Raw genomic sequence first — 12,437 nt, forward strand, 5'->3', positions numbered from 1 at the left:
ATGTTGGCCCCACAAATGTGTCAATCAATATGAAATGAATCTTTCATAAAATAATCTCATTATATATTTTCTCCATGGATAGCCTTGAATTATTGGTCTTCGCAATTTTTTTTTGTTTGAATTAAATAACTTAAGGTAATCATCTCTCTTTCTCTCTCTCTCTCACACATATATTGAAGAAGTTGGTGTTGAAGTTTACAATGCAGTTCATAGAACAGAGAGTTAAGTATAGTCGTTTACAGATACGTGTTTAAGCTAAAAGCCATTTTGATTATGTAAATAGTTGGTAAATTATAATTATTAATTAGTTACCCAATTTTGACACTTGTACCGATTAGTTGTGTTTCTATTAAATCGGTTATTCGTTTTCTTTTCCCACCAAAGCTCACTCTATTTTTGCATTATATAAACAGTCAAACAAAGTTATTAAGTTAATCGCATAAATTTTCTTTCGTCTTTAATATTTTCTTTCATCCCAAACAAGGGTGTGATTGTTTTTCAATATTACATAAGAGCATCGAATCACATTCTTTGTGATTTGAGTGCTCGATTCTCCGTGTAAATAGGTTGTAATTACTACTGATTTTTTATAATGGAAAAGAATAAAACATTTTTGTTCTGCTATCCTTCAACATTTTATTTCTTTCTTTTTAGAACACTGTACTTTCTAATATCAGGCATTTTTTTTAATGTTTCTTTCTATCTTTCTTTCATTTTTTACTTTTAAATCTTGTTCCCCTAATTAAAATCTTGGTCCATCCCTGTAATCTCATGGATACAAGTGCTTCCCCGTTCCTCCCTCGTAGTCTATTTAAATAAAATTGTTAAATAAATATTATTAGCAGCAACGATGTATTATATCGTGTTGTATATGCTAGAGTAAATGCGGAAGGAAAAGCATAAAATAGGAACATCGAAAACATGAAGGTTACATGGTTCAGCCTTGTTGGCCAACATCCACGGAGGAATCCCTTAAGGGCTACATTTTTATTGTATAAGAATGTAGTATAATAACTTGTGTTACAATGAATCCTAACATGAGTATATATAGACGACTAAATCCTAGACTGCTAATACAAGCAGGACTGAACTTGGGCCTATTACATTGGGCTAATATGACTAATATATATCTCTAACACCCTCCCTCAAACTTAAGGCGAAAGCTTGATGAAAGTTTAAGGTTGGATAAGCATGAGAAGATCAGTTGGAGATGCCTTGAAAAATGCATTTGAAGAAACCACAATGAAGAATATGCCAATTGACCAATTTTGAAGTTTCAAATGAAGAAACAGAGTCTAAAATCGGAATCTACGCAAAAAACTGAGCAAGATAGGCCGCTTTGGAAATTTTAACTTTGGTCAAAAGTCAACGAATCATGTCAAAGTCAACAGTCAAAGCTCATTGGTCATATTCGGGTGGTCCGAGTCAATGTCAGCTAGGTGATGTGGTGCTAACGAGGCGACATTGCTGATGTGGTTAGCTGACGTGGCTTAGGGCGTGCATGGCATGCTGATGTGGAATGATGGCGTCACCTGATGACATCAGCATGAGCTCTTCGGTCGGGTTTCTGGGTTTTGGTCGTGATATGCCGTGGAGCACGTCTGTTTTGTTGGTTTCGTTAGGCGAAGGCTTGATGTGCACAAATCTGATAGGGAGTGGCATGGATTGCTTGGGCTTAAGGATCTGGACACAGCAGTGAGCCATGGCGGCTGCAAGATGCCATGGAGTCTAGATCCAGCAGACAAGCATGTGTGACTTCTGATGGTGGTGTGCATGTGAGAATCTTCTTTACTTCCTAAAGATGTTTGTTTGATGCCAAGAACGAAGTTTGGCTCTGATTCCATGTTAAATAAATATTATTAGCAGCAATAATGTGTTATATCATGTTGTATATGCTAGAGTAAATGCAGAAGGGGAGGCATAGAATAGGAACATTGAGAATACGAGGGTTACGTGGTTCAGCCTTGTTGGCCTACATCCACGGAGGAATCCCTTAAGGGCTACATCTTTATTGTATAAGAGTGTAGTACAATAACTTGTATTACAATGAATCCTAACATAAGTATATATAGACGACTAAATCCTAAACTGCTAATACAAACAAGACTGAGCTTGAACCTATTACATTAGGCTAATATGACTAATATATATCTCTAACAAAATAGAAAAGCTAAATACGTCTTTCTTTTGCTTCTTTTTTTTACATTCTCAATAGCTTCATCAATCACTTGGCCCAAAAGGGTAATTTTGATTGTTAATAAATGCTGTTGCCTTGCGTGTTTCTACTTTCTAGACTTGCTCATAGGTGGTCGGCCATTTTCTATATCTCTATAATTTGTTTCAACTTTATTACTTAAGACATGCTAGCATCCTTGCTAAAACCTAATGCCTTTCTTCATCTTTCTCCAAACATGCCTGATTTCATAAAGCCTAATCCTTTGGGTAAATCAGTCTCCACTAATTCTTTGGGATAACCCAACTATACGACTGCGTGTTCAATGGAAGTAAAAGAAATTAGATGGCTTAGAATCACAAATCAAAATATATGGTAAATCATAATTCCTTGGTTGTCCATATGAGTACATGTATTCTAAATAGCTTAATTATATGTGGTTAAGTCTGATTCTTAATTACTAATGTATTATTTTGAAAGTTATAGCATTTTGTGGCTTGAAATTTTGTTACCATAAGCTTTATCTAAGCAGTGTTTAAAAATTTATTCTGTGTCTTTTTCTTGTTGTAGAACGGATATTTATCTGTTGCTCACGGAGGTTGGTTAACTGGGTCACATGTATGGTAACTATGCCCTGAACTTTAAGCATGCACATCATTTATGCTTGTAGTTTGCTTTGGAGCCTGTTGCTTAATACATGAATTTGTTGATAATATGCAGCAGTGTATATATATATATATATATCAAGGAGTTAGTGACCCCGTACGTACAGTAGGTTTATGGTACTTTTGACTAAAACTATTTGTAGTGACAAAATGCCTTGGAATCGATGGCTTTCTATCTCTACCTATCATGCAAAATACTAGATTTTATCTAATATTAATACACCTCCTTGACCCCAATATCGGATTTGAGTTTCTTTCAAAAATCTTATAGGAAAATTGGAAGATGGCATTATTGATTAATAGTGTGTATAAAATATGTTTCCCTCAATATATATACTATACTAGCTTATAACATTAAAACTTGGTTAACTAATCTTAATATTTCTTATGCTTTTTAGTGCTAACATTGAATAATGGAAACATTGAGAGCACGTGCAATTATTTGGCATGCAGTATTGTGTCTGATATTCAAAATTTGGTGGGAGAACACTTTTTAACAAGATGAGGTCTGCCATAGCAGAAAAGAAAAAAAAATCATACTAAATTCGCTGATGAAGAAGAAAGAGGAAAAAAAAAAAATAAATATATATATATATATATAGGCGTAAATGCACTTTTAATCCCTACATTTTGACGTTTTTCCATTTTAGTCCCTACATTTTATTTTTTCCACTTTTAGTCCCTAAAACCAATTTACGCGTTCCATTTTAGTCCTTTCCGTCAGTCAACCGACGAAAATAGCTGAGGTGGCAGCCGGAGCAATTAAAATATTATAAAAATGCCACATCACCCACGACACGTCAGCATATAAATTAAAAAAATTAATTTATTAATTTTAACAAAATTAAAAAACATAAAAACAAAATTTAAAACATAAAAATAAGTCAGAAAATCAAACCAAGAACACAAATTTAAAATTAAACCCAATTTAGATCTAACACAAAAACATTCAACAAAAGAACAACAACACAAGAGCTCAAACCAGAACCAAACACAAACTCAAATTTCAAAACACAAAGAACATTAATCTAAAATTTTTTTTCGTAAGAACATTTCTTCTTTCCCAGCACATGAATATCATGTTCTTCCCCAATCAACAAACTAGCAAAACCCAAAAATTTTCTTAGGAAACAAACACACAAAAAACCCAAAAAATTTCAGCTCAAAAACAAAATCATAAATCTCAAAGGCACCATTTTCTCAAACCAAAAAAATCATCAAGTCCTAAAAGCCCAAAGTACCAAATCAATCCAAACAAAAAAATCTCAAACTTAGAAAAACCCATCTCAAGCAAGTTGAACCCAGCAAACCCACTCAAACAAAACCAGATTCAGAGGCCATGCTCCCCGCCGACGAGCTCTTCTCTCCGATGGAAACCCAACCCGAATAATACCTAGACCCGTACCAAGGGATCCAAGTCTCGATCCCAGTTTGCAACATCTACCAACTCCCCACCGCCCCTCAATACCTCTTTGACGAAGAAGCTCGCCGAAGTCGCCGTAATCTCAGCGACAACCTCACCTTCTTCACTGGCTGCGGCTACCTCCTCAGAGCTCTAGGCGGCGGAGCTTCTGGCCTCATCGCCGGAGTCAAATCGTTCAAGCCCGGTGACACCGCAAAGCTCCGAGCCAATTGGGTGCTCCAGCCATCGGATCTAGGTTTTCTTGAGATGGGTTTGCTGGGTTTGAGATGTGTTTTTCTGGGTTGAGATTTTTTTTTTGGTTTGGGTTGGTTGAGATGAGAGAATAGTGTAGTTTGAGTTTGAGATGAGAGAATAGAGTTTGAGTTTGAGATGAAAAAAAGAAAAATTGTGTGGCCGGTTTGAGAATAGTGTTCAGGTTTGGATCTTGTGTTAATTTTTTAGGTTTTAAAATTTTTGGGTTGGTGTTCTTGTTCAAGAACTTTTTAGATGATAATTGATTTGAATTTTAGTCTTTAATTCTGTTTTTATTGTTTCTCAAAAAAAAAATTCTGTTTTTATTTTTATTATTTAGTTAAAATTAATAAATTAATTTTTTAAATTTATATGCTGACGTGTCGTGGGTGATGTGGCATTTTTATAATATTTTAATTGCTCCGGCTGCCACCTCAGCTATTTCCGTCGGTTGACTGACGGAAAGGACTAAAATGAAACGCGTAAATTGGTTTTAGGGACTAAAAGTGGAAAAAATAAAATGTAGGGACTAAAATGGAAAAACGTCAAAATGTAGGGACTAAAAGTGCATTTACGCCTATATATATATGATAAAGTTAAGCAACAGATGGTTTGGCAAGAAACATCAACAAATGTTTCTCAAAGTTATTACTAATGTAAAGTTGTTATTTACAACTATGTGTTTTGTTAGCTTTTATTCCGTGCCAAATTTGATTGTAATTATTGTTCAATCTTTTGTACCCTGTATTTATTGTAGGATTTGATTGTAAGGGTTGTGTGATAAAGAGAGAAAGTGTGAAGACTCAAGCAATTGAAGACTGAAGAGTTTTTGCGGGTAGCTCGCGAGTAAACATAGCGCAGTAACTCATGTGTCTTGCACATGCTGGAATGCGAAGAGTTAGGCCAGGATGGAGACAGCTGTGTCACGCGAGTATCTCGCGGATAAGACCTTCTTGCGAGACAACCACGAGACATTTTATTCTGCTAGCCTATCCATTCTGATACACATTTTCTGTGCCTACACTATTTATACCCACATTACCCACAAATGTTGAGGAGTGCTTTTGAGAGAAAACCCTAACCAAACACCTTGAGAGTTAGAGATTGTTATACCCACAATTCTCTACACATTTGCTTTTAGAATTTCCTTAACTCCCACCTCTCCATTTCTATACCATTGAGAGGTTGATAGCCCAAACACTTACCACACCCTTTCAAAGTATTAAGTGAAGTTTTGGTGCTGCTGGGAAGTATTAGAAGAAGCCAAGGATGGCAAATGCAACATGGAACTTGTTGCGGGATCCGAAGAACTAGACAAGACACAGTTCCAAGAAATCTTGTTGGAGTAGGAGTTTGGAGGGTTTAGGTACATCGAGTCGATTAAGCTTGGAGGGTCTCTTGCTAACCTATGTATCCCAACTGATTGTCTAGTGAATCGATTACCGCTTAGAGGGCGGCAGAGAGGTTTTTATCCGAGTTCTTCGGTTTCCTCTTCAATAACACATCGGCGTATTATCTTGTGTTTGCATCTTTCTTCCCTACTCTTTTACTTTCCATTTTACTACTATGTTGCTTTGATTATAAATTAGAGTAGCTTGTTTGTTTATCCGCTCACTTTTACACTATTCCGCACTTAGTATTAAGTTAGTGTAAAATCTATCAAGCTGTAACTCTTAATTGGGGGTCTAAATAGCTCTTGTGTTTTCAACACTTTTTCGAGCTTTCAACTGAGATATAAGGCAACGAAAGTATGAGTTTTTCTTAATCTTTAGCTGCATGGAGTCCTACGTACAGAATTTATCTTTTGAAGCTAGAACATTTACTATTGATGTTAGTAATATTTGGAGGTTAACCAAGTCAAAAGCATTTTATGAAGAGTTATTAATTTCTTCTAATATCTCAACACTTCTTTATAAAGCCATCAGTTTAATATTTATTTTTTTAACAGCTTTAGTCTCAATTGAATTGATTTCTTTGTAATAAAAGCACTATAATCATGCCAAAATCATGAAATATTAACCATAATATTGCATGCTAAATGCATTAATGCAAAATATGGTTACATTGCTATGAATATTTTTCATATGCGTAAAATATTTTAAATACAAAAAAAAGGTTTTAAAAAATTGTAAATTCTAAAATCTTTTAAAATCTAGAATATTTTAAAATTTTGTAAATTCTAAATTCTAGAATATTTTAAAATTTTGTAATCTATGAAGGTCCATTTCTCTAGCAAATGGGCTAGGTTGTTAAAAACCCCTAATTACCCAAGAAAACTTGACCCTTAACATCCATGCTTTGTGTTTTTGTTGGTTGTTTACACTTAACATCCAAGTGAATAGTCGTTGAGGTGAAGATCGAGAATGTTTCTAGCGAATTGAGGTTCTCAATTCTTTCAAGACGGAATTGAAACCAAAATTTCGGTTCTAAGACATCAATGTAAGTTTTCTTTTGAAACTCTAATTTTAGATTCTAGAGAATATGTGGTTGTGCAACATATGAAGTAGATCCATGTTTTAATTTTGCTACTTTTTTCATGTATGAAATGCATGTGTATTTTCCCAATAGTTGGTATTAGATCTTATTCCATCATTTTGTATGATTCACATATTGTTTGGATTTGAAAATCAAAGAAAATAAGTTTCTTGATGTTCAAAAATCTTTAATGAAATTTTCTTGCATAATTTTTCTAAAATAATAAATCATGTTCTTTGTTGTAGAAACACGTAAGAGTTAATTATCAATGATTTGATTTGAGTAAGAACATGTTTTTTTTTTGTTTTTTTTTTTATCTATTTCTATTAAGATCCAAACATGAATAACTTCATAGTTTACTTATTCATGTCATGTCTATATTCATGTTTGTGTTCATGATTGTGGAGACAAGGCCCAAAATGGTATATTGGGCCTTGGGCCCTATTCGAGGACGTTGGCATGTCCGAGGAGAGACAAATAGTTGAGAGATTCCAACTCAGCGCCACACGAGTAAGAAAGGGGAGGTAGGTGATCCGAGGAGGGATACCTCCTCAACCATGACGAACATTGCTCCGATACGTGTTCCAACAACGAAAACGACCACAATGGAGGCACCAGTGTCAGAAACATGTCTCGTAAACACACGAGAAAGAAGGAAATACAAAAATATCTAAGGAAAAGGCGCCACTTCCGCATTAAATGCACTGTAGCTACTTTCTGGCCGTATTTATGTGGAGAAGACCCCTGAACAGTGTTTTCTTGGCCACAGCGACTCATAGAGAGCCAGAAAGCGTGTCTGATGGGATGGGTACTTCAGTGGTGGCTAGGACGGTTGACAAATGGAGGGCCAAGATCACCAGTAAGGAGGTATATAATGCAAGAGACCCTTGAAGAAAGGGGGACAGGAGAAAAAAGAGAGAAAGAATACTGTAACAACCAGAATTGCACTTGTAATCAGTTTCATTGGTCTATAAGAATAGTTGCCTCCTCGGACAATACCTTCAACTAACCTTACATGTTTTGTTCTTGCATGACAGTCATTCAAACCTATCCTAACCGTTGTTAGATTCACTATGGCCTAATTCTTTGACCCACTCTCTACAAATTTATTGTACTGGGCTCATTAACCCACCATCCCATACATGTTGGGCTTAGGCAGTAAATTGGGTCCCCTCCAATGATTATTAGGTGACAAATTACAAATTACAATGGATTCATAGTTTCATTGGTCTATAAGAATAGTTGCCTCCTCGGACAATACCTTCAACTAACCTTACGTGTTTTGTTCTTGCATGACAGTCATTCAAACCTATCCTAACCGTTGTTAGATTCACTATGGCCTAATTCTTTGACCCACTCTCTACAAATTTATTGTACTGGGCTCATTAACCCACCATCCCATACATGTTGGGCTTAGGCAGTAAATTGGGTCCCCTCCAATGATTATTAGGTGACAAATTACAAATTACAATGGATTCATATTAGCGCATACTTAGCAAGCACAAATGCCATGACCATCTCTTGGGTTTAAAATAAATAAATAAATAAATAAAACAATACAGAAAGAAGGAGGTTGTCCTAAAATGACCTACAAAAGTTCAAGATTACTTTAAAGATTACTTCTAATAACGGAACCATTAAGAGCACTTACAGTTACTTGGAAAGCAATATTGTTTTGGATGTTTAGAATTTGCTGGGAGACTACTTTTATAGGATGTTAGATCAGCCACAAAAAAGAATTATTGGTGGACATTCTAAATTTTCTAATGAAGGAGAAGAAGGAAAAAACAAATGAAAAAAGAGGATGAAGAAAAGTAGAGGATTATTTGGAAGGGGAACATCATCAGGCATTTCTCAATGTCATTACTGAGTTAAATGACAATAAAAGTATAAATCTTTTCTTAATTTTCACAATCTATTATTGAATGTTTTCATTAAAAAAAAAATTTTGAGGATAATTTTGTTTTCTCAGAGGCTACTGCCAAGAACATTTTGGAAAGAATGCAAGCAAAGGGATTTACAGACATGTCCAGATGTAAGTACATTACCATCTTAACGTACAATTTTATTTTTCACAAGTAGTTATATATATTTAGATTGTATATATTTCATGAAATGACACTTGTATTTTATGAACAGAGCTATTGAAAAATGTTAAAAAAAATGTTGTTGATGGTAGTAATATTGTGGGTGGATGTGATGTTGCCTTCAATTCAGATGTCAAGCCAAGTGTGGAACTCATTGTAGTAACACCAGCAACTGAAGTTGTTCAAGATGTGGAAGTGCATTTTGAAGCTGAAGGGCATAATTCCAATGCAACTATATATGAAGACTTCAATGAAAATCTGAATAGTAAAACTGTGGGTGGATTTAATATGGCTGGCAGTAATGCAGCTGTATATGAAGACTGTGAGAATCTGGATAGTAATACTGTGGGTGGATTTAATATGGTTGGAGGTAATGTAGCTGAAATTGTACAAGATGTGGAAGTGTATTTTGAAGTTAGAGGTCAAAATTCCAATGCAACTGTATATCAAAACTTCAATGAGAATTTGAATAGTTATACTGTGGGTGGATTTAATTTCTTCCAATATCTCAACACTTCTTTATAAAGCCATTAGTTTAATATTTGTTTTTAACAACTTAAGTCTCAATTGAATTGATTTCTTTGTAATAATAGCATTATAATCATGCCAAAATCATGAAATAATAACCATAATATTGCATGCTAAATGCATTAATGCAAAATATGGTTACATTGCTATGAATATTTTTCATATGCGTAAAATTAATATTTTAAATATAAAATAAAAGGTTTTAAAATTTTGTAAATTCTAAAATCTTTTAAAATCTAGAATATTTTAAAATTTTGTAAATTCTAAATTCTAGAATATTTTAAAATTTTGTAATCTATGAAGGTCCATTTCTCTAGCAAGTGGGCTGGGCTTTTAAATAACCCTAATTAGCCAAGAAAACTTGACCCTTAACATCCATGCTTTGTGTTTTTGTTGGTTGTTTACCCTTGACATACAAGTGAATAGTCGTTGAGGTGAAGATCAAGAATGTTTCAAGAGAATCGAGGTTCTCAATTCTTTCAAGACAAAATTGAAACCAAAATTTCAGTTCTAAGGACTCAATGTAAGTTTTCTTTTGAAACTCTAATTTTAGATTCTAGAGAATATGTGGTTATGCAACATATGAAGTAGATCCATATTTTAATTTTGCTACTTATTTCATGTATGAAATGTGTGAGAGTGCCTTTTTTTCTCAGCACAGTGTCCCAAAGATCCTGGGCCAAATAATTGTTCTTGGTAGTCTGGGCTTGGTTCACTGCAGCTAAAATGCTGTTTAAGAACCAAGTGGTGCACAAAGCAAGATTCCTACAACACAAATAAACTAACAAGCAAAAATATATGTATTGAATGATAGTTCAAATAGCAAGGAAATGCACAACAATAAAAATACAGTAAAAAAAAAAGGGGTTAGGGATCCTCGAATCAAATGAGAGGAATTTTATTAATTTTCTTTGGTTATGATTACAGTGCTCACTAAGACGTGATACAAGGTTCAACTAAGTCCAACAATTACAGACTTTGATAGCTATTCAAGCTTCGAAAACTTGCAAAGTTTGAATTTTTTGAATCCAAGTATGTGCTATAGTGGCTGTCTCTAGGATACTAGGAGTAGTTCCTCTATTTTTCCTTGAACTTTACAGAGTTCTTTCTATGGCTCTATATCTTTTCTAGGAATCCAAAAAATGGCGATGAATGCCTGAATCAAAATCAATGAATCAAAATCTCAATGCCCCGTTGGGGATTTCCCCCTTCTTTTATAGTGTAGCTCTAAGGTTTCGGGGTACCAGTGATTTCTCCCTTTTGCCCCTCAAAGTTTGTGCTATGTCAGTTTGCTTAGGGGCTGGTCGTTTCCTTTTTTCTCATAACTTCTTCCTTTTGGTGCGACGAAGCTGAATGCCCCTAGCTGATTTTCTATTTCAAGCTCCCCTCAGGTTGCTGATTCTTCAGCTATTTGGCCATTTCTTTCGCCTTTCCAGCTTTTGCTTGCACTCCATCCTTGTCATTTTCCCGAATAGTTGGAATCTTTTACTGCTGGGTTGAAAGCTCCCTTCCAGTTACCTCTTCTTATGGTTTTCTCATTCTTGGTTCCTTGAGGCACAGCTCCTTCGTTCATGAATGTTTTGCTTTGTACTTTTTGATCCCCACTGCTTGTCTGGGCTCATGAGACCTGCATGCTCTTCATCTTTTATCCCTTTTTTTTCTTTGAGCCTGCTTCAATCTTACTTAGATCGTGTTGCATGCCCTAGGGATTCCCAAACTCTGGTAACTTTTGGGATCCCGACCCAGCTCTTTTTGTTGGGCTTCTTTTGGCTTGTTAATCCTGGCCGGCTGGGCCTTTTCTTTGCTTTATGTATTTTAAAGTCCGTTCTTCCATGGGTCTTTGGATCCCAATTCTTTGGACCTCTCACCTTTTTCTTTTTTCTCTTTTCTTCATTAAGTGAGCCTAGCCTTTTTTTTAGTTTATTTTCTCTAGCTTTATTTCCATGAAATTGGCCCAATGTGCTATTTCTTTGGGCCTTAGACTGTGATTAATTTTAAACCTCAACAAAATGCATGTGTATTTTCCCAATAGTCGGTATTAGATCTTATTCCATCATTTTGTATGATTCACATATTGTTTGGATTTGAAAATCAAAGAAAAAATGTTTCTTGCTGTTCAAAAATCTTTAATGAAATTTTCTTGCATAATTTTTCTAAAATAATAAATCATGTTGTTTGTTGTAGAAACATGTTAGAGTTAATTATCAATGATTTGATTTGAGTGAGAACATTTTTTTTTTTTTTTATCTATTTCTATTAAGATCCAAACATGAATAACTTCATAGTTTACTTATTCATGTCATGTCTATATTCATGTTTGTGTTCATGATTATTAGGTGACAAATTACAAATTACAATGGATTCATATTAGCGCAAGCACAAATGCCATGACCATCTCTTGGGTTTAAAATAAATGAACAATAAAGAGAGAAAGAGGTTGTCCTAAAATGACCAGCAAAGTTCAAGATTACTTTACAAATTACTTCTAATAACGGAACCATTGAGAGTACTTATAGTTACTTGGAAAGCAATATTGTTTTGGATGTTTAGAATTTGCTGGGATACTACTTTTGTAAGATGTTAGACCAGCCACAGAAAAGAATTGTTGGTGGACATTCTAAATTTTCTAATGAAGGAGAAGAAGGAAAAAACAAAATGAAAAAAGAGGATGAAGTAAAGCAGAAGATTATTTGGAAGGGGGAACATCATCAGGCATTTCTCAATGTCATTACTGAGTTAAATGACAATAAAAGTACAAATCTTTTCTTAATTTTCACTATCTATTATTGAATGCTTTCATAATAAAAAATAAAAATAAAAAATTTGAGGATAATTTTGTTTTCTTAGAGGCTACT

The sequence above is a fragment of the Quercus suber genome, unplaced genomic scaffold (genome assembly GCF_002906115.3).
Source record: "Quercus suber isolate HL8 unplaced genomic scaffold, Cork oak 2.0 scaffold_156, whole genome shotgun sequence".
Taxonomy (NCBI): domain Eukaryota; kingdom Viridiplantae; phylum Streptophyta; class Magnoliopsida; order Fagales; family Fagaceae; genus Quercus; species Quercus suber.